At 38.8% G+C, this 20,139-nt stretch overlaps 1 long non-coding RNA gene across 1 annotated transcript; it reads right to left on the reverse strand.

Moving 5' to 3' along the window:
* Positions 1-5,595: 5,595 nt before the first annotated feature.
* On the reverse strand, positions 5,596-9,748 carry LOC138411903 (uncharacterized). Its single transcript, XR_011244391.1, has 2 exons — positions 9,327-9,748; positions 5,596-6,958 (listed from the first exon to the last, which is right to left on the reverse strand). It is a non-coding gene; the product is annotated as an uncharacterized lncRNA (long non-coding RNA).
* Positions 9,749-20,139: the final 10,391 nt, after the last annotated feature.

The following is a 20,139-nucleotide window of genomic DNA, read 5'->3' on the forward strand; positions in this document are numbered from 1 at the left end:
CTGTGTTATCTCTGCAGGATCACTGCTATCTGGAAGAATTACAGATAAGAGTTTTAAGAGGTTTTTTTTCATTTAAATTGGGTGAGATTTATATCTGGTGTGTTTAAACTGTGATAGTGCTGCTGTACATCAGTCAGGGTGGAATAAGTTGTTTAAACACAGCGAGCCCTGGCAACAACAGCTTCCTATCTGCCAGCAAAGTCTTGCTCAAAGAACAGTGTTGCTGAGTTTGGCTTGTCAGGCTTGTACTCCAGAGGTCAATAACCAACTTTGCCTTCCATCTTATCCGTTATGGTTTAGGATTTCATCACATCATAGACATCCACAAAGACAGGTATGTGCAGTGAACGTATTTTATAAATAATGCTATATAAACAGGCTCATGGATGCCCAGGCTAGAGGAGGATGTAAAATGGGCAATTCGAAATCAAAAGGCTGAGTGCGACAAACACTGGGGTTCAAAATAAAACTACATGGTATTACACAACTTTTGCATGGTGTTGACACTTAACTGTGAACATACCTGCAGAGGGTCTCTGGCACAAGGTAGTTGTGTGTCATTTCTTCTTGTAAGTTAACTTTAGTCACAGTAAACAGAGCTCTAACTCCTGGGCCACAGCAGATGTGTGAGAGGCTCGTGTGCATTGCGGAATGCGTTGCCTTTCTTATTTTCCTATGTTATAACTTCAGCCACTCTGCACATGAAAGCAGCACTTCTCTTTTAGAGAGAGTACAACAGCGTGGGAGAGTATTACCTAATTTGAATATGATCTTTCACCACAGTTTCAAGTCCATCCATTTATTTTAACAAGGGCTTAATTGTTATTGTATGACCCGAAGATGTCCTGGGTATTTGCATACATTATGTTGTGTTTCATACAAGGAAGGGGACCAACTTGTAGACACATTCAGGAATGTAATTCATGCAGCATCTGAGTGAGGAACCTTAAAGACGATTGAAGAAGATGACAAAGTTCTGCAAATTTCCTTCACTTCCTGTAATAACGCTGACCTTTTTTATACATTATTTTATATCATATGAATATACAGTTTCCAAAATCTTAGTGTTATAATTTATAAACCTGATAATAAAATATAAAAGACCATGAATGTAAGTGCAAAATGTTTTACTTCGTCTTTAAACGTGGAGCTGATTCATCAGCCTCGGCAGTGAATCAGTCGCAGATTGCTCCCAGCAAGACATCACAGCTAAGCATATGACAAACTAGGCCAGATGAAGAGCCACGTAAGATCCTAATGAAAACATATGAGGACAATATATGGTTCAGCCCATACATTCAAACAGAACAGCACGGCGAGCTAATGGCATGGAAGCATCACTCAACATTACGGTGATACGATGACAAACATTACTTACATGCTTACATTTATCGAAATTTTTACAACATCATCCAGGAGCATAAACCATAGTTATTGAACACAAATTCCACATACATCTCTGATGTGACGGCTGGAACTGCCTCTCTGCGGAGAGGCGTCTGATGTCAGATGGCAGTGATGATTGGTTGTCGGCCTCCTCAGCTGGTTCCGCAGTAATGGTGTAGCAAATATGTTAAGTCCCGTCTGTTTACTTTCTATGTCCTAAAACGTCTTGCCAAAGGCCCAAAGGAGTTTCGCAAACTCTACCAGCATATTCAGATGTCACAATGTTTTGCCTTGGCAGAGAAGGGGAATACACAGTGTTTGCACACAATGCACAATTTGTCTGTTCAAGCTGTGTTCACTAACTCTTCTGTAGTGAAGTTTCAGCTCTTTAACTGTGAACTCACTCTGCACAAAACTTGCCTGCGTAACAGTTTCTGGAGCAGAAACTCCACTGAGGAGCATTAACTTTATTCAAGAGCTTCTGTCTGTGTAAGTCATCCAGCGGAGCTACATGTTTCCAGCTTTGACACGTGTGATTAGTCTTTTCATCACTGCGACCACATCTTCTCTAACAAGACCCACGTGTTGGCAAGAAAAAAAAAGATCCTGCCATGAAAATAGTTTTGGATTTCTAAGTGTCTTTTCGTATTTCTGAATCGTCTCACATTATGTTTTAAAACACCAGACTGGCTTGTGATAGCACAGATGCAGTTCATAGTTCTGCCTAAACAAGACTTGCCTTTGCTTTGCTCTGTTTCCAATGATGACCGAAGAATTGCAGGTGCATAAGGTGAGTAAACCAAAACGACCAAACCAAAAAGTCAGTCCAATTGCTCGTTTAGTAATGTCATGATGAATATTGCTGAAAGAGGAAGCTGAACATGCTGCGAGTCACCGAGAATATTAAGTGCACTGATTTCTAAATGCCAAATACTGAAAGTGAGGTCATTTCCCTGTGCAGCGTTTTTGTCTGGAAATGTGAAACCTTTTTTCTAGCTAATTATTCTTATATAAAGGAAACCACAGAGCAATGTGCCATTATGCTTAATCATCCGTTCCACAATAACAGCTCTACAGAATGCTATTCAAGTTTAGAATCATGTCGAGTCATTCTGTCAATCTGTTATGAAATAATATTATTCCAAATATATGAAAGCCTGGAGCTCCGTCACAGAGCAGCAGTCGCAGCAAGGTCCTGCTTTTCATTTAGGTGTACATTTTATAAATATCAATTTTTATATGTAAATATGGATGAATGACATTTCTGTGAATAATGTAAATTGTCTAATTTTTTCATAATGCTTTTTAAAAATGTGTAATATTGAGATCAACTTGCATCGAGCAAGGTGCTATGTCTCCTCTTAGTATGATATCTGCATTCTTTCTCCTGGTGTGGTTAGAAAACATCTGAAAGATTACAGAAAGCTATAATATGTTGATCTAATGTTCAAATAACAGATAGTCATAGAAATCAAAATTGCAAAACATTTCCCAGATTACCCAAATTCACCTTACATGTATGAATATGTACTACGAATACAGATAAATGAGATGAGAAGTTACGGATCAGAAGCTAGATTGTTGTCCACTCAGTTTGATCCCTGGCTCCGTCAGTCTGCAGCAGAAGCTCAATCACGCCTGGGCCACAGTCGCTGCATGTGCAGTGTTTCACTGTGCTGCTGATCTGTTGTGTCTCACAGGCATCTGTTCACAAAGGGAGCTTGTCTGCCTCGGAGCTGCTACATGGGTCTCTGGTATTACTACTGTGTTTCCTTAAATTAAAGTTATGAGGTCTGTTGTGATTCTCAGGTGTGGTCATACTCTGCTCACTGAACCCATCAACCTTTACAGCTACATTCATTAATAAGATAATCCTTCATCATTCCCACGATGGATACATTTACTGCGCTGCAGCTGAGTAAAACGAATAAATAAGTAAATATGCAGCATCAAGGATATTTCAAAGGCAGACCGACACGGACCCACAGCTCAACACAGTGACGTACTGCTGTTTAGCTCCGGCGGTTTGATGCCCTGCCGCTCCAGTCTGCATTCCGAAGTGCCCTGACACTGACGGCTGATCTGTCAGAGTGTGAATGATGTGCCATAGAAGAAAAACACAACACAGTGTGTGAATGTGAATTTAAGTGGTTGTGAAAGCTCTATATAATCACAGTCCATTTATATATAATACATCCTCTTTGCTCCTTTTCATTGTATTATTTATTAACATTAATTTTGCATTATGTAGCAATAATGCATAAAATTAGGTGTCTATTGTTGATATGATTAATATTATATAGATATATGCCTGGATAAGCTGGAGCAAAAGCCGTCCCAGTGAAAATGAAGAGTGCTGGACCTTCAGTCCTGTCCTTCATTCAGCCAGTACATCTGCAGATGTTTACATGACAACCTTCAGATAAAGCCTTGGGAGCCCAGGGAACACTTGCATTTGTTGTATGCTTTAAATGGAACAGAACACTACTTTGCATTGACTCATTGTCACTGAAGCAGCACAGGGACATAACAGATTAGACTCTCTGTCTCTTGGCTTTCAGTCCTCAGCAGACATCAATACCTGCTGAGGTGTCCCATGCACGCACAACACATTTGTTTCCAAAGCTACAGCTGAAATGATGGCAGTGTGAGAGAATTAGGACATATAATGCTGTTTGGAATATTGAATGGTTTTTTTATTGCTAGTCTCACCCTCCACGTTCAGAAACACTCTGGGTCTGCATCTGTGTCGGCAGTCACACAACGTACACAATCACTTCAAACCACAAAATGTTCACTCCCGACTCTATTGAGAGCTAACCGCTAGCCTAATTAAGTCATATTTAATTTCAGATTTAATGATCGTAATATACAGTCATTAATAAAGAAGGAACCACAGGGGGCCTTTGGAGAAGGTGGTAGGTAAGGTCTAAGTATCCAATTTTGTTTGCACAGTATACGCCATTTACTCTCATTATATTTCAGAGTAGCCCGGTCAGATTAGAGTACATGAGGATATTATGTGGATGAAAAATCCCAGTAAATGAAACACATTTCAACTAATGAAAAGTTTGAAGTAATAACACAGTGCGTCACTGAAATAATGATATTTCAGAGCAGTGGGGAATTTCAGGCTCAACTGTTAAACTGTTCATAACCCATAAACAGAGCGCTACTCAGAATTTGGGGCATTTTCCTGGATCCCTCTCACCAGCTGAGCCTGGAAACTGTGATGTTTGTGGCTGGAAATTCAGAGGCTGTGCTGTATCACTTCCAACAGTGGGACTTGAGGTGTGATTAGTGTCTGATTGGGACTCCTGGGCGACCCTGGTCCTTAACTCTGTCCCACGCCAGTCGAACACACCAAGCAACTGGCAGACAACCACAGTTTCTTGCTCCGACACATTTGAAGCTGCACACTATGTGACTGCACCTCATCACAGGATGCATTTAAAGAGACATGCAGTTATACATTTTGGGCACACACAGCAGCGGAGCACAAGGTAATCTGATTTAAGGCTCTAGTATTGGTCAAGCTCCAACAAAAGTACTAAATCCTACAAATCAAATCTTCCATGCTTTCCTCACAGCTTCCTAAATACTCATGTCTCTTTTAAACCCTACATTTCCAGTTTGAAACACTGACTGTAAAATAAATTGTATCAAGCAGAGATAACCCTGACATCCCCATGACATCATTAGAGTAATGGATATCCAGCTCTGAAGCCTTTGATCATGTTACATGATCTGTTATCTGATAAATGCTGTTGCCAATGTTAAGAATGATTTCTCAATAAAAAATGTTTTATCTGTCTGAACATTTACCAAAAGTGGCATCACACCATCAGAGGTTTTGTGCTCAATTACTATACAATTACTGTTCTAATCGTATTAGTGTGGCTGATAAAATCAATATAATGCCTAATGAGTTGGATCATTTACATGCTGTTTATTTCCATGTGCTTGTTAATCTGATGTGTCATTATTAAAACCTGATTTGTGTGTGAGATAATAAATTGGACAGTAGACTTATGAGGCTGCAACAGGGATTAGAATCCAAATTCTTTTCTTCTATAAAGTAGTAAAGGTCTGTTGCCATCTTGTGTGTGTGTGTGTGTGTGTGTGTATACTCTTTGAAAGCCCTTCTTGCACATTCAGCAGGATAATGCCCGCCCGTATCAGATGACTTTGGACTCACCACAAAATATGTACCTTGGCTCAGAAAACTTAATTTATTGATTCACCAGCTCCATTGATCACGCACTCTAAGGCCGCTGCAGACAATGACAGGAAATTACAATTAATAACCAAAAGTATTTGAACTTCAACGTGTAGTTTTACAATGTTTGTGTTCCATCATCTAATAATTGATATACTGATGAAATGACAGAGTGACTGATCTGTTAAAAGGGAGTTATCTAACAACAGGGAGTATTTATGATGAGTCCTGTGCTTGGGGGTGTAAATACACAGCAACATCAACTACTTTTTTCAACTAATTAGATTTGTCATTAGTTTCTGTATTCCAGTAGAAAAATGTGTAATAAACTTGGGCAGAAATGCAATCATCACATTTTTTCGTGTCCCCTCGAAACATCAATGCCCTCTGTGCTACTAGCAGCACCATTCTGTCTTTCTTCTTTGTGTGTTTTTGCAGCACTTGTGTTGTCAAATTAATGAAGATGTTTGCTTAATTTGCTTGTGTTATGTCTGTCTGCATGCGCATGTTTTTCTTAAGCTGCGGTGTGCTGGGCTGTCTCCACCACTGTGTATAACAAAATCCTCCTGTGAAAGCACAATAATCATGGATGCAAAAGGCCGGTATGTAAGCAAATAAAATCTGAGAGCGAAGCTGGAATATTTTTATACCAGAACAATTTCACTGAGGTAGACTTTGGCTCACGTTGCCCCGGGCTCGGAGCAGTGAGCCAGCAGAAGTAACAGAAGCTGCCATTTCTTAATGAAAAACGAAATGTAAAAAAATAAAAAAGAGAGTTTTAGTCTTTATATCGAAAGTCCAGTCTTATCTACTGTAACATGTCATCTCTATGTGAAGTTAAAATCTAAGCTCGATTGTCATTTTACCTCATTTTCCCATGTTACCCCCTGCTGCTTTTACTTCAACATCCAAACTCACTCATTCCTTAAGTCCCATTGTCTTCTTTGTATGTGTATTGTGTATACACTTACATTTGTACACGGATTTACTGTATGTACATTACCAATGCACTCATGCATGTTTCAGGAAGTCCAAAATATTGCGTCTGTCTGTGCAAGTCACCACAAAAGTCACATCACTTCCACTTCAACACCCGCAGATCTGTGAGGTCAGCGTGCAGTGGTTGGACCTTTCTGGTCACATGATCACTCTTTGGCCAAATTTGCCCAACCTTCCTTCTCCTTGGCCCTTTTTTTTTTTTTGTGAAGCACTCCTCCTTCCTACCGCTAACAGGGTGGAAGTGAGCTGATGGATGGGGAGCGACAGCATGTGACCCACAACTCAACTCTTCAATGTGTAGCAATTCCACCCATGGGGGCTTCCCATCAGTCCCACAGCAGGCCAAAATTCCTTCTGTGAACAAATACACACACACACACACACACACACAGCAGCCTGCTCATGTGACATGGCAAGTTTGTGCTGCTGTTGTAGTGATACTGTCAATCTCTATATTCTGAGCACCAGTACTTTAAAATCAAGAAAAAGCAGACTTCCCCCTTTTCCTTCACCTTGGTGACTATTTCACAGTTTAGAAAATAACATAATTAATCCTGCTCTTAAGGGATTGCTGCAACAAACACATTTTCACTTTTAGCAATTAGTTAATTTCCAAATAATAGCAGCCCATTTATGCAAAGTCCAAGTTCATTAGCATCTAGGAGTCTACAGTTTAGTTACTTACAGTTTGTGCAGAGTTTCAGGGTTTTCCGTCGGATTACGGATCAAATGCATGTCATGGGACTTTTAATCTTTAATGTTAAATGTAAATTTTACCTCACTGACTTTATGAACTTGACGATGAAAAAGTTTCTGTTTGCGTAACGTGATGGAACAGTCCCAGATTAGTATATCAGTGCACTGCAGAGCACAAGTTCCTTTGATAATGACGGTGTGGAATAATAACCTGAACTGTGCTGCAACTAACAAAACTCTCACTATAACTGTTTTTGTATAGTCCCAGTTACAGTATTACACAGCATGTATATGAACATTGATTATGTTACAACATGTTAAAACATTAAACAGATAAATATATATTTTGATAATTGATGAGTAGTAAAGAAAACTATGATCGAATTGGGTTATTTATTATTATAGTAGTCCTGATAAATTAACAAGCAATTGTTTTAATCAGTGTTATGTACAGTGGAGAGATATATAGTTAAATACATTATATAAATACTTGTTTATATATGTCTGCACTATGGAATTGTAATTAAAAATGCAACTGGAAGTTAAACAGACATGAAACAAAACTAAAACTGTACCTTCAAAAAGTGGATAATGTAGGTGTTGCGACCCAAAGCAGCATTCTGTTCTTTAAAAGGTTTTTCACTTATATAAAATAAGCTTTGCTTGTAAAATATTTGGATAGTCTGATTTTGCATTTTTATAAGAACAAATAAACAGATAGAGCAAATAAAGAGAACAAGACGGCATTTGAGTTATGCGCCCTTTAATATTTATGGAAGCAGGTAACAATTACACATGTTTTCCTGCAAGGCACATTTTTCAAAATTTCTACAAATATTTTTTTTAATTTTCATTATTTAAATTTTATCATTTGGAATTTCTGTCCAATTGTACGTTTTCATGTAAGACAGATGTTCGTGTGAAACGAGTCCTTCTTAAACCAAGATAATACGGCAACATACAGAAGTCAACTTATTTACAGACATTTACAGTCAACGACTTTATGGATGCCAAAAAGATTTTGTCTTTTTCAATGTTTTAGCAAACTGACAAACAAATCTTTATGTTTAAATCAATATAATTATCTGACAAGTTGGTGCCTCATTTTCAAAACCAAATCCTTTCACTGAAAAGTCTTAAACTTGAAAAGTTGACTTTGAAAACTTGGAGAGTGCAGCTCTCATATCCATTTTTTTAAATTTACTTTATACTAAAGCAACCTAAAACGTCCTTTTTGCCCGCATTCACAGATTAACAAGATTGGCTTTTGGAAGGAAAAAATACATATACACTCTCCTCAGCTGTTATGAAACTATAAAACCAGCTTTCTATGTTTCAAGGCCTGAATTTTATTAGACAATCCACCTCCTCTTTCACATAACTAATTTGATAAATTACTTGCAATCTCTTAGAAAAAGTCAAATCGATATGACATACTGCCAAAGTCAAATATGTTTCGAGGAGTCCATCTTTCTGTTTTCCTTTCCCCCCATATATCAAATGCATGTTTACGGGACGCAGTATAAATAAAATTCAGCCTAAGTGGTTGTGCCAGGTCATGGATGCTGGCACACTTGTTTGGCTCTGTACGGCCTTAATTCCTTCTGTCAGGCAGTAATCAGGTCTGTTTCACATAACGGGCCATTAGTTTAAAGAGCAAATCTGCTTTGGGCGCTGCTGACAATGGACAATGTGTGTATGTGTGTGTGCTGCGGGAGAGGAGGGAGGGGGGTTGTCTCTGTATGCCAAACCTGACCTGGCAGGGCTGGGATAGAGGGAGCGAGAGGAGGAATGGGATGGAGATGTGGAAATAGAGAGGGAGTTAGAAGAAAAGAAAAAGGAACAGTGTTATAAGAATGGCACAGCCGCGCTCATTGGGTCCGCTTGAGGAAAATGAGGCGGACAAGTCGGAGTGTGCCCTGAAGATGTTTCCATTTTAGCTCCATTCAAAACTGGAATCACTGCCCTCTGCATGAACCCGCTCTTCTTCACCACGTAGAGAAAAAGGAAACTCAAAGATACAAACCTCAAAAAGGAAGTGGCCTGTATTTGTGTCGTCCCCGTCGGCCGTGGACGTAATCCTGCGCATGGTCCGAGACCTGCGCTCCCAAGACACACGGGTGGGTTTCAAAATAAGTGCACGCAGGAGACGAGTATTGACAAGTTGATGACAACTCTGTGCAGTCACCCAACGGCCCATCCGAGCCGGTGGAGATGCCACCGTCTTGTTAGATCAGCTCACGCCGCCACAGTCCAGCTAGCACGTAATTGGAAACACAGCGGGGCAAAAGTCACAGAAATACCTAACGCTGCACTTTCACAGAGCCTGAGCGAAAGTAAATTCTCTCATGTGAGAAGGGCAGCTTTGTGTGAGGCAGTATTTTCTGTCCATCCATGTCTGGCAGAGAGGGGTGGGGGTTGATGGGGAGTGGGGGGGCGTTAGGCCAAACACCATTCCTTACCCTAATAGTTTAAGACACAGCCAGCATTTGCTTTCATCTCTCAGGGGGAGCACTGACACAAACAATTTTCGTCCCCCCCCGCCCGTCCATTTGCCGGTGCACACATGCACGCTGCACTTTTGTGATTCATTTTCTCCTACAGAATACTTCAGTCAGAAAAGAAGTGAGAAAACAACACGCGGATTTAAGATTAAGAAAAAGAAAAAGCGATGCTGTGAAGAGGTGGATTTTATAAAACGCACCTCATGGAAAAAACAACAAGTGCTGCTTATGGATGCACTGTTTGAAAGTGTGTGTGAATGGGCGATTGGCAAACTGTAGCGTAAAGCGCTTTGAGTGGTCATCCAGACCAGACAAGCGCTAAAACAAAGCATTTCTATTCGGCTCAACAATGTTGGAGAGGGCACGGTGCCTCTTTATGAGGCAGCACATTAATGCTTAAACTACATTATTTGGTTTAAACATGTAAGTGGATAAAAAGATAATATTTGTCAAAAGGTAAATTTACGTTGGAAGGTCTGCCAACGGGGGAACTGTTTACAGATAGATAATTGTTGCATGTTTTGTAAAAATAAAACCTGGGCATGAAAAACCTGGGTTGGACTTTGTTTGTGTCTGTCGTCTTCTGAGGTTTGGACACCTGCAGTATGTGCTCGATGAGGCTCTGTTTTTTTTAACGTCGTCCTCCGGAGTGGCTGAGATGTGGCCCACACCTCCAGGCAAATATTTTTCCGGAAGCTCTTTTTCCCCCCCCCCTCCTCGTCCTCCGCCCAATCCTCCACCCCATCAGGCTCAGTCAGCAAGTAGCAAACCCCCCCCCTCCCCTCCCCGCTTGAACCAGCGACATGGCATTTGCACTGCTGAGGAGAATTTGAGCTAATGAAAGTGTAAAGCCTGTGTTCACTAGAGTATAAAATTCACATTTGGCCAAGACCGGCTGTGCAATGTGATATTATGAGCTCCGCCGCAGAGAGAGAGCAAGGGCTTGAAGTAGCACTCCAAAAAGCAAACAGCGAGGCAAACACAGGAGAGGGACATACAGCCAGACAACATTTTCATTCGTGTGATTTTATGTTGCAGACATCGCGACTAGACTTTGCTAATAATTTCATATTCACCTTTATGGAGGGAAAAGAGTCAGAGAAATGTCTACCATCCTGTAACCATGCGGAAACAAATCGCGACGGCACAGTTCTGACAGAAACCTCATCGAGACGGCTCGGGCTTTGTTTTAAAGAAAGAAGAGAGGCAAGAGATGAGTGACACACAAGGTACCGTATGCCGCCATCTTGTTCCTTGTGTAAACGCAGCCGCCGCTCGCCCTTATTAAATGGAGGTTTGCTGCAGACAGAAATGAGGTCAGCAATGGCGTAAAGATGTGACGTAAACAGCCATGAAAAAAAAGGGGAGGGGAAAAAAAGTAGAAGCCTCTTTCTGTTGTGACAGAGCAGACAGCGCTGGAGATGGAGAGATTTCAGCACAATTAAGAATTAAAAGAAATCCAATTAGATCTCGGCTGTACCTCTAACAGCTCCTCCTGCAGTAAAAATATATTATCTCGCGCGCTCTTCACGGATTCATCTTTTATCATCCTCGCACTCAGCAGCTTCTTTTCGCTTATTGTTTTTTCAAGTAGTTATTCCAAAGACATAAAAGTGAAATAACGCAGCAAATGAATGTACAAGGGAGATTCAAATTAAATAACAGCAGGAGAAGTTAAGTGGCAGAAAGCGTGGGTCTTTTGTTGAAACAGTAGTTCCACTTCATCCAGGTCGAAAGTTCAGTCACGTTAGAGGCGGTTGACCTATTTTCTCCTCTGAAACTTGGGAATCCAGATTTCTTCAGTTTGTCCTCTAGCTTCTGTCCATTCAAATTAGTCACTGCTATTTTTTTCCAGTAGAGAAATACTAATTTGATTTGAATGCAAAGAAGCAATTGGTCTTGTTAAATGTCCGTTAATTGTACTCTTGTTTTCCACTAAAATAAATAATAAATTATGTTGTTAGAGCTATATATGTATGGTGGATTATTTGGATTATTACTCTATGCACTCATTTTTTCCAAACTGCTTGTGCTGTAAATCATTGACTGTCCATACAACTGTATTAATTTAAATCTGCAGCAGGAAACTATACTATAAAATCTATTGACACGTAAAACAGATTATAACTAAGACCTGCATGAAGGTAAATAAAGTAACAAGGCAATAGTAGCAGTTAGTAGTGGTTAGATATTAGTGATATTAGTTTTTTAACACTAATATTTACATATGTCTTATTATTTTGTTGTTTATGTGTATAGTGTTCTTCTGTTTTTGTCGATTAATGTCGCCTGATTATGTACAACATGTTTACCAAATTTTCAGTCTTCACTGTTCAAGGTACTTATAGACTTTTATTTATGTAATTATGTGATTACAATTAAACTAATTGGCCACAACATTTATACAGAGAAGTGGTTTTCTGATCGCTTTATGAAACATATTTAATCCAAAATGTAGATAAGCGCTATTGCAGCACATGATACCAATTCACATTTGTATTGCCGCAGCTATTTCTGCTATCGGTAATACTGACCTTTAATGTACATTTATTCAAATACTTGTACCGCATATGTATGGCTCGTCGGCCAAATATAATGCATTGTACACAATACACCCAGCAGTATGACAATGATACAATCATATGACATACGTTACATTATTGTTAAACAGTCAAATATAATGTTCCGATATTTTTTTTTTTCAGTTGTGATACAAGCTACATGATACTTTAAGTACAATCAGCTAACTTTAATAATAAAGTGTGGTGAGGAGATGACAGAGGGTCTTCAGCTTCGATAATAACTGGTGTGTTTGCGGTCGAGATGGATGTGATGGGTTTTGTCACCTGTTCTATTGCAGTTTGCGGCTCACACATGCGTTGCATTGTTTTGTGATTGTGTGCTCAGTAATAAGTTGTTATATTGTTATTTTTACCATTAGGAGGACAAGTAGGTATTGCTGGCCTCCGTGTAGCCATTAATATTAACTTTGACCATAGTACTATTGTATATATGATATATTTGACTTCATACTATCATACGTTCACACAAATTCTAATCTAATCTAATTCTGAATAATTGTACTAGGTTTCATGATTCATTTATAGAATCTGGTGCTAGATTATATATTATAAGACCCAAAACAGTACCAAAACCCTCACCTAGAGTTCTGACTTCGACTCAAGCACACATTGTCGTTTGTTATCGCAACGATTCGTCATCAGTCACCAACATCAGCTGCGCCCACAGACCTTTGTTTTAATCTTTCGCTCGGGGATGAGAGTTTGATAAAAGGTAGGGTCAAAGTGGTGGAGGCACAAAAGGTTGTTTTTCTGCAGCAGAGCAGGATTTGTGTGCGGGGTGCAGCATCCCGACAAGCCAAGCTGGCAATTATCATCAGGCAGGAGCAAAAATTACAGCCATACCTATATGATTGCATACTATCGCGTTTCAGCAGAGCTGGGTGCATACAGCCTGGAAAATACTGCTTGCTCTCCGTCTGGAGGCTTTTTTATTGTACAAAGTGTATTATATTCTACTTACACACACTATACTGTACATATGATACACGGAGGACGGGAGGACCTGAGAGGCAGCACTGTTTTAGGAAGTTCAGTCAGGGTGTATGTAGGCCAGCGTGTGCAAGAGAGTGCAGTGGCCCTTCAGCTATAGGCCATATTATCATGAGCACGTCTTTCTCTCTCTCTCATGCGTATCACTGCTCATATTTTCTCTGTAACCAGGTAAAGCTGAGTTCTGTTGTCTCTGAGGGAGTCTGTCTTTCCAGGTGTTTGGCCTTGTCCGCTCAGTGCTGGGCACATCAAGGTCCATTTTATATATATTATACATGTTCTGACATTGAGGTGAACTGAACTACATAAGATGATTCAGCTAAAAAAAGTGTGATGGTGAAAACGAGGCTGAATTCAAAACTATATGATGATTCCACATGTAACTAAAAGATAATTATTAAGTGACGTCTCTGAAGATTATTGTCTCAGTTATGAAATGCTCTACTCTCATGTTTAACTGCAGTTGTAATGTGAATTTAATGCAAGCTGTATTTCTTTTTTTGTTTTGCATATAACAAAAATGTCCGATGAGTTAAATATAATTATTGAGACAAAAGCCAAAAATCAACAAAATTCTCAAATTTTATTTTGACTTTAATTTAATTTATCACTTTACAATTACTTTTAAAATGAATAAGGAACATAAGTGCATATTCATGGTCTGTGATTTATTTTAAAATCTCGCATCACATGGAGTAACTTCCATTCAATAATATCTATTATGCCAATACAAACATTAAAGTAAGAATACAGAAATTAGATCTTTCATCGCACGAGTAAATTCTTTTTTAACAGCTTTGATATTTCTGGTCACTCTTGAAATTTTGATTATTCAGAGTGAAATAAAATCTGTGTATCCTGTGTCAAATATATTTTAGCAGCGTCTCATATTTTGAATGGCCATGATAACGAATTCTCAAGTATCATGGTTATCTTAATTTTAGGTTGAATAGAGTAGTGTTTTTGAGTAAACAAGCAATATTTATTTTATTTAATATATACTTCAAGAGGCTGTTTGGACACTGGGTCTTGTGTACATGCTTTGCACTTGAATGTCACCTTGCATTAAACATTTATCTTCACGATAAAAGTAAAACATTTTCAAATAAAAATAAAAAAACATGGACATATTTCTGCTTTTCCCCTTTGAGTGGTTTGTTATAAGTGTGTCTCGTCCTTCGGTGTTTGAGTGAGTGAGAGCAGCTGGTCACTGAGAGTTCACTCGGAGAGACAGAGAAAGAGTCAGAGAATGGGCGAAGTTGTGTGCAACAGAAATACTGAGGAACGGAGGGAGCAGAGGAAATCACATTCAAATGCACACAAATCAAACTCACCTCTTGATGTATTTTTGTAACACTGGGGCTTGGAAAGAGTTGAAAGGGCTCTGTGGAAAAAGGTAATGCACTTTCATAGTGCCATGTGTATGTGGCATTTCAGCCGGCAATTGCCAGAAAGAGCTGCTCTGCCCTTTTCCATCACACCTTTAAGTCCACACTTCAATCACAGGACTGGAGTAGTATTTTCTCTGACATGGTGCCCTCCGGTGCTTTTCCATGTCCTGGCCTCTCACGAAGGAAAGTTCACACTTTATACCAATGGCAGCCTCGGGCTCTTAACCTTGTTCAGAGGAAAGATTCAACAGGTGAACACCTTGGACTCCTTTAATTTGCCTTGGGTATTCATTTTTCCCCAGTGAGCAGGGAGTGAAGTTTCACAGGAGCACTGACCTTAAGTGTGGTAAGAAAGCGAGCAGCCATAACTCCTCACGCATTCGGGTCCTTGTGCCTTTACACAGGCGCATGTACATATTAAGCAAAGTCGGTGAAGTTAAATTAATGTAAGTCTACTATTAGAAATGAGAGACAATTTAAGTTTGTCTCAATATACAAATTGAAAGTGATGTGAAATGCAGCTCTGATTAAGCTAATTGTTTACAGGGGTCTATTCTGGGGGTTTAAAATGAATAAAGCACCCTTCTAAAATGTATTTCATCATAACATCACATTTTTTGCAAACAAAAAAGGTGAACTGTGTAAACACAAATGCTTAATGTGTTTTTTTAAATGTATCTATTATAAAAAATAAATTAATTTTGAGTGACATTTTATAACATCACTTATTGTTTAACTATGATGATTTAATTGTTAACGGGTTATGATTCCAATAAATATATTTAATTTAATAGTAATTATATTTCCTCCATATGAAGAATAGAACTAAGTTTTAATAAGTTTAAAATTATTTTTTTGTAGTAAAACATTTTGGTTGAAAACTTTTGATTAATTCATATTTGCATTCAGAAACTAATTTCAAATGTTAAATACAAATTGTTCGAGTTGAACTCTAAACATTTTAAATGTAGAAAGTCTGTTTAAAATTATACATAATTTTAACAGTATTATATTATTATGATGACATTATTTTTTAGTGCAATTCAAATTTTAATTAAACTAACCGAAACCCTGACCCTGATTTTTGCTAGGAAGACAGAAAAACAACTTCAAATTTATTTCTAAATTAATTGTTCAATTCAAATGTGTCTTTTATTGTTTTTATGAACAAAACATAATTCTATTATTGTTTTTAAAATATATAAAATGAAAGCGGCAGGCATTATGAAGCTCAGTCGGCTGGTTTCACATCAGATAAGATGATGATGAGTACATAAAATCAGGGCTTTGATTTAATCGTGCACGATCATCAAAGTGAATATGTCAGAATCTCAGGTATTTCATGTGAAACATGCAGTGTCATGGATTAATGATGACGGGGTCAATTACTGATCGTATGACTGGACGTGTAGCCTTATTGAAGGTATACACAGCAGTGCGCGGGCTCAGCTAGCGGTTTCCCATCGCTGCCCGGTTTGTACGGTAGACGGCACACTCGCTCCACATTAGATCAGTGCACGCCTAATGGCTGCTGCTGGATCTGACACAATCGTGGCAGTGTGTGGACTGTGCAGACGCGCTGACCGAGCACTCACCTCTCTCCGAACACTTTATTTATTTATTTCCGCTCTTGGATTAAAGCGCTTTTGTGGAGCTAACCTACATAACAGCTTGGTGCTGTGGCGAGCTCGTTGACCAGGCTCCTTGATACAGATATGATGAGGGTGCTTTGAAATGAAGACAATGGATGCTCAATCAGTCCCATTGGCTCAGATCATTATTGAAATATCACACAGGCTCTTGATTGAGCCTTATTGAGTTTAGCCACTGAAGCACGTTATGCTATATTGAATACCTCGGTGGCCTAATCAAAACGAAATTATTTCCATATCTGCCGGGACTGTCAGATAAAGGAGTCATCATTCATCTTTGTTTGTATGAAGTGGTCGGTCAGATTATCGTTGTTGATTACACCTTAAGCCCTTTATTACGCATATAAGGTTACGTTTGCGAAGGTGGAATGTGTTTGTACGTATGTGCTTGTGACATAGCTAACTTATTTTTTTATTGTGCATATGTATATATGTATTATATGCACAGTGTCACTGTTTGGAATGGTTCTAAATGCCATAGTTTGGATATTTGACGTTAATGACGTTCTCTCTTCCATTTTAATATTACCATCCATTTTTCTTTTACTTCAAATTTTTTTGTCCAGTATGTTTTTTTTCATGCTTTTGATTTGAATTGGTTTGGAATGCTTTGCAAATAATAAAAAATAATTGCATCCCAGGCCACTTTTTCTTTCACTTTAATGGAAATCATAGTATTAATATTATAAAATATTTTAATATTAATCTTTTTGAATGTCTGTACATTCTGAACCATCACTAATGTGATTACAACTTTCTAGTTTCACTTATTTTTGCTTTGCTTTGTGGTTTGAAAAGTAGATGCTGACGTGTGTGGACTCAATATGGTAAGACCAGATTTTACAAGTCTTATTTTCCTTAATATAAGTATATATATATATGAATGTAGTCACTTTGATAAAGTCATCTTTAACATGCTAGTGCCTGACTACTACATGTTTCTAACAGCTGCATTATGAAAGTTAACTTTGTAAATGTGTTGCATTGTTAAAAAATAAACCCCCACACCAATGTGATGTATTAAGTGATCAAAAACAACCTCATATAATATATGCAGTAGTTATGCATAAGTTAATTTTGTAAAATTTATGTTGTACTTTAACCATATTATAATCGGTAATATGACCTTGTAACATACTTTTTATTACTTTAGATACTAAGATTTTGTAGTATTTTTAAATATTACTCCCTGCAGAGCGACCATCACTGCTAACCACCGACTGTTCGACCTGAATATTAACTTGTCATGGAGTATTTTTAAGAGGGGTGTCGCTACTTTTACACACACAAATGTATGCAGACACAAATACACACATGTTGTATAAAGGTATTTGCGTAGCATGAAAGCATTCAAGGACAATCACTGGATGGACGGATAACTTCTAAATTCAATCAGACAGCTTTAAGCGTCCCGTAATGATATCATGACAACACATCGTGGCCTGGTTTAGTTACTGCGCTGCAATCCTTGCTTGACAAAATCAGGGGGTGAAGGGTTCACAGCCTGTTTCAGAGGCGGGGCGGTTGTCTCCGAGGTATTACGCCTTTAATGCTCTCAGGGGAGATGAGGAACATGCGAGGGAAGCAGGGCAGTTTATACACGAGACAGACAGGCACACGTCCTCTGTCCTGCTGCCGCTTCACATGTTTCTACATCATGGGGCGGTGGGGATTATTATGGAAAGAGAGTAGTCCCTTGGTAGTTAATCAGTAGCATCTAATGTAGGACTGTGTGTCCTGATTGATGGGCCCAATTTGACGTGCCGGACTCACTCACAGTCCTGCTGATGGCAGCAGTGTCCCAGGCAAACACCACAAGCAAAAGCAGGGCAAACACAGATTACTCTGTTGGGGATTTCAGTTACTGGGTTTCAGTTTGTTGTGGCTCGTGGAAAAGTATTTTTTATGAGATCGGGGTTACGTATAGTATTGCCCGAGTGTGTCTGAAGTAGCACAATCATTACAGAGGGAAATACAAACGCAATCAGTGAGGTAGATAAGAAAAGCCTCATGACGACCTTCGTCTCAACAGGTAATCCACGGCTGCAGGATGAGTTCATGATTAAATCAAAGTTCAACGTGCCCGCACATTGGGTAGACCCTCCGCCACGGACGCCATCATGAACTCCGGATGAACCCGCTTGTATCTGTGGGAGATGGGCAGATCAGGCCACGTGATTGGATGATGCTGGCGCTCCATATTTGGGAGATTACTGAAGCAGGTTTTGAGTTGCCGTCGCTGCCCCCCACTTGTGAGAATAACCTATAATCGCTCCACAGGCTTTTTAATTATCTCATAATATGTGTTGTGTCTCGCTGCCAGGGTCTGGGAGACGAAAGGTCCCGGAATCAGCGGGCGTCGCAGCGTACTTCTGTTTGTATTATTGTTATTATTTTATGTTACTGTAAAATGTAAATCTTCGACAGAAGAATTTAACCTGTGGGATGAAATGAGATTTGGAAGACGTTTAAAATTTGGGACAGTGGTCGTCCTCCGGCATCACAAAAGAAGACTACATTTCAAAAGCGTAGGGAAAAAAAGGATAAATAAAATGATGAATAGATCACAATAATAATATTTGCGTTTGTATCATAGTGTAGACATGTTCAGTTATTTGCATCATGTTGATTCAAATCTGGAACACAACTCTTAACTACTGACCAATATAACTGTGTTAATAATGAAATTATAATTGAAAATATTATATAAATATATATAATAATAAATATAATATATATAATACAATTGTTTTTTTTATTTAAATTTTTTAAACTTATTTCATTATTATTATATCCAATGAGATCATGTTAAATGTTCTGCATTACATTTTGATTTAAATAATATACATGCCTATATTTATTTATTTTGCATGTATTTAAAATATATATATATATATATATATATATATAAAGTTTAAGTAAAACAAAATAAAAAAATTGTGATATGAGCTCAAAATTCTTTAATATTAAAGTACATGATTTATTCATTTTATTAATTTACATAAATAAGCATTTGTTAAATTCCACCAGAAATATTCCTTTAAAAAACTACAATAATAATACATGAGATAAAGTTTATAATAAAATGTTGTAAATGATATGTACTGTATATACTGCACTCACACAGTTAATTATTCTTTCTTACGATTCAATATTATGCTAATGTGGTCAGAATTGACGGTTAGTAAATATACAGGCACACGTGAACATGACGTGTTCAACATTTAAAATATAATGAATATCGAGTGATATTTATTTGGGTAATGAAACACACAGTGTGATGTTGTCGATCCACCGTGCACCTCTATAAACACAAGGTAGGGTTACTTCAGGTCACTGTGGCCTCTGTTTCACCCGGTGTTTTATGGATTAAAACAAAAACCAACTTATCCTAAAAACCTCTTGACCTTGTGACTAAATTAACAGACTCGCCAGGGTTCACGGGGAGGTGAGAGCTGCTGATGCACATTTCCGTGATGCCACTGGCAATGGCGCCGGCGATGAGGGTGATGTGGCAGAGGCGGAACAGTCGGGGTGGAAGCGGCAGCTCCCTCCTCTTGCCACACTAACCCCTACCTGAACTTGGGATGGCTCTGTCACGTGGGCCTTTGGCTCACCCCCCCCCCCCACCAAACTGCCACACGCTTTTCTGATTGTCGGTTTTCACCCCCGCAGCTGTCCGGCCACCCTACCTCAATGTTTGCGCTAACAAAACGATGT

This window comes from Paralichthys olivaceus, chromosome 10, assembly GCF_024713975.1.
Source record: "Paralichthys olivaceus isolate ysfri-2021 chromosome 10, ASM2471397v2, whole genome shotgun sequence".
Lineage (NCBI taxonomy): Eukaryota > Metazoa > Chordata > Actinopteri > Pleuronectiformes > Paralichthyidae > Paralichthys > Paralichthys olivaceus.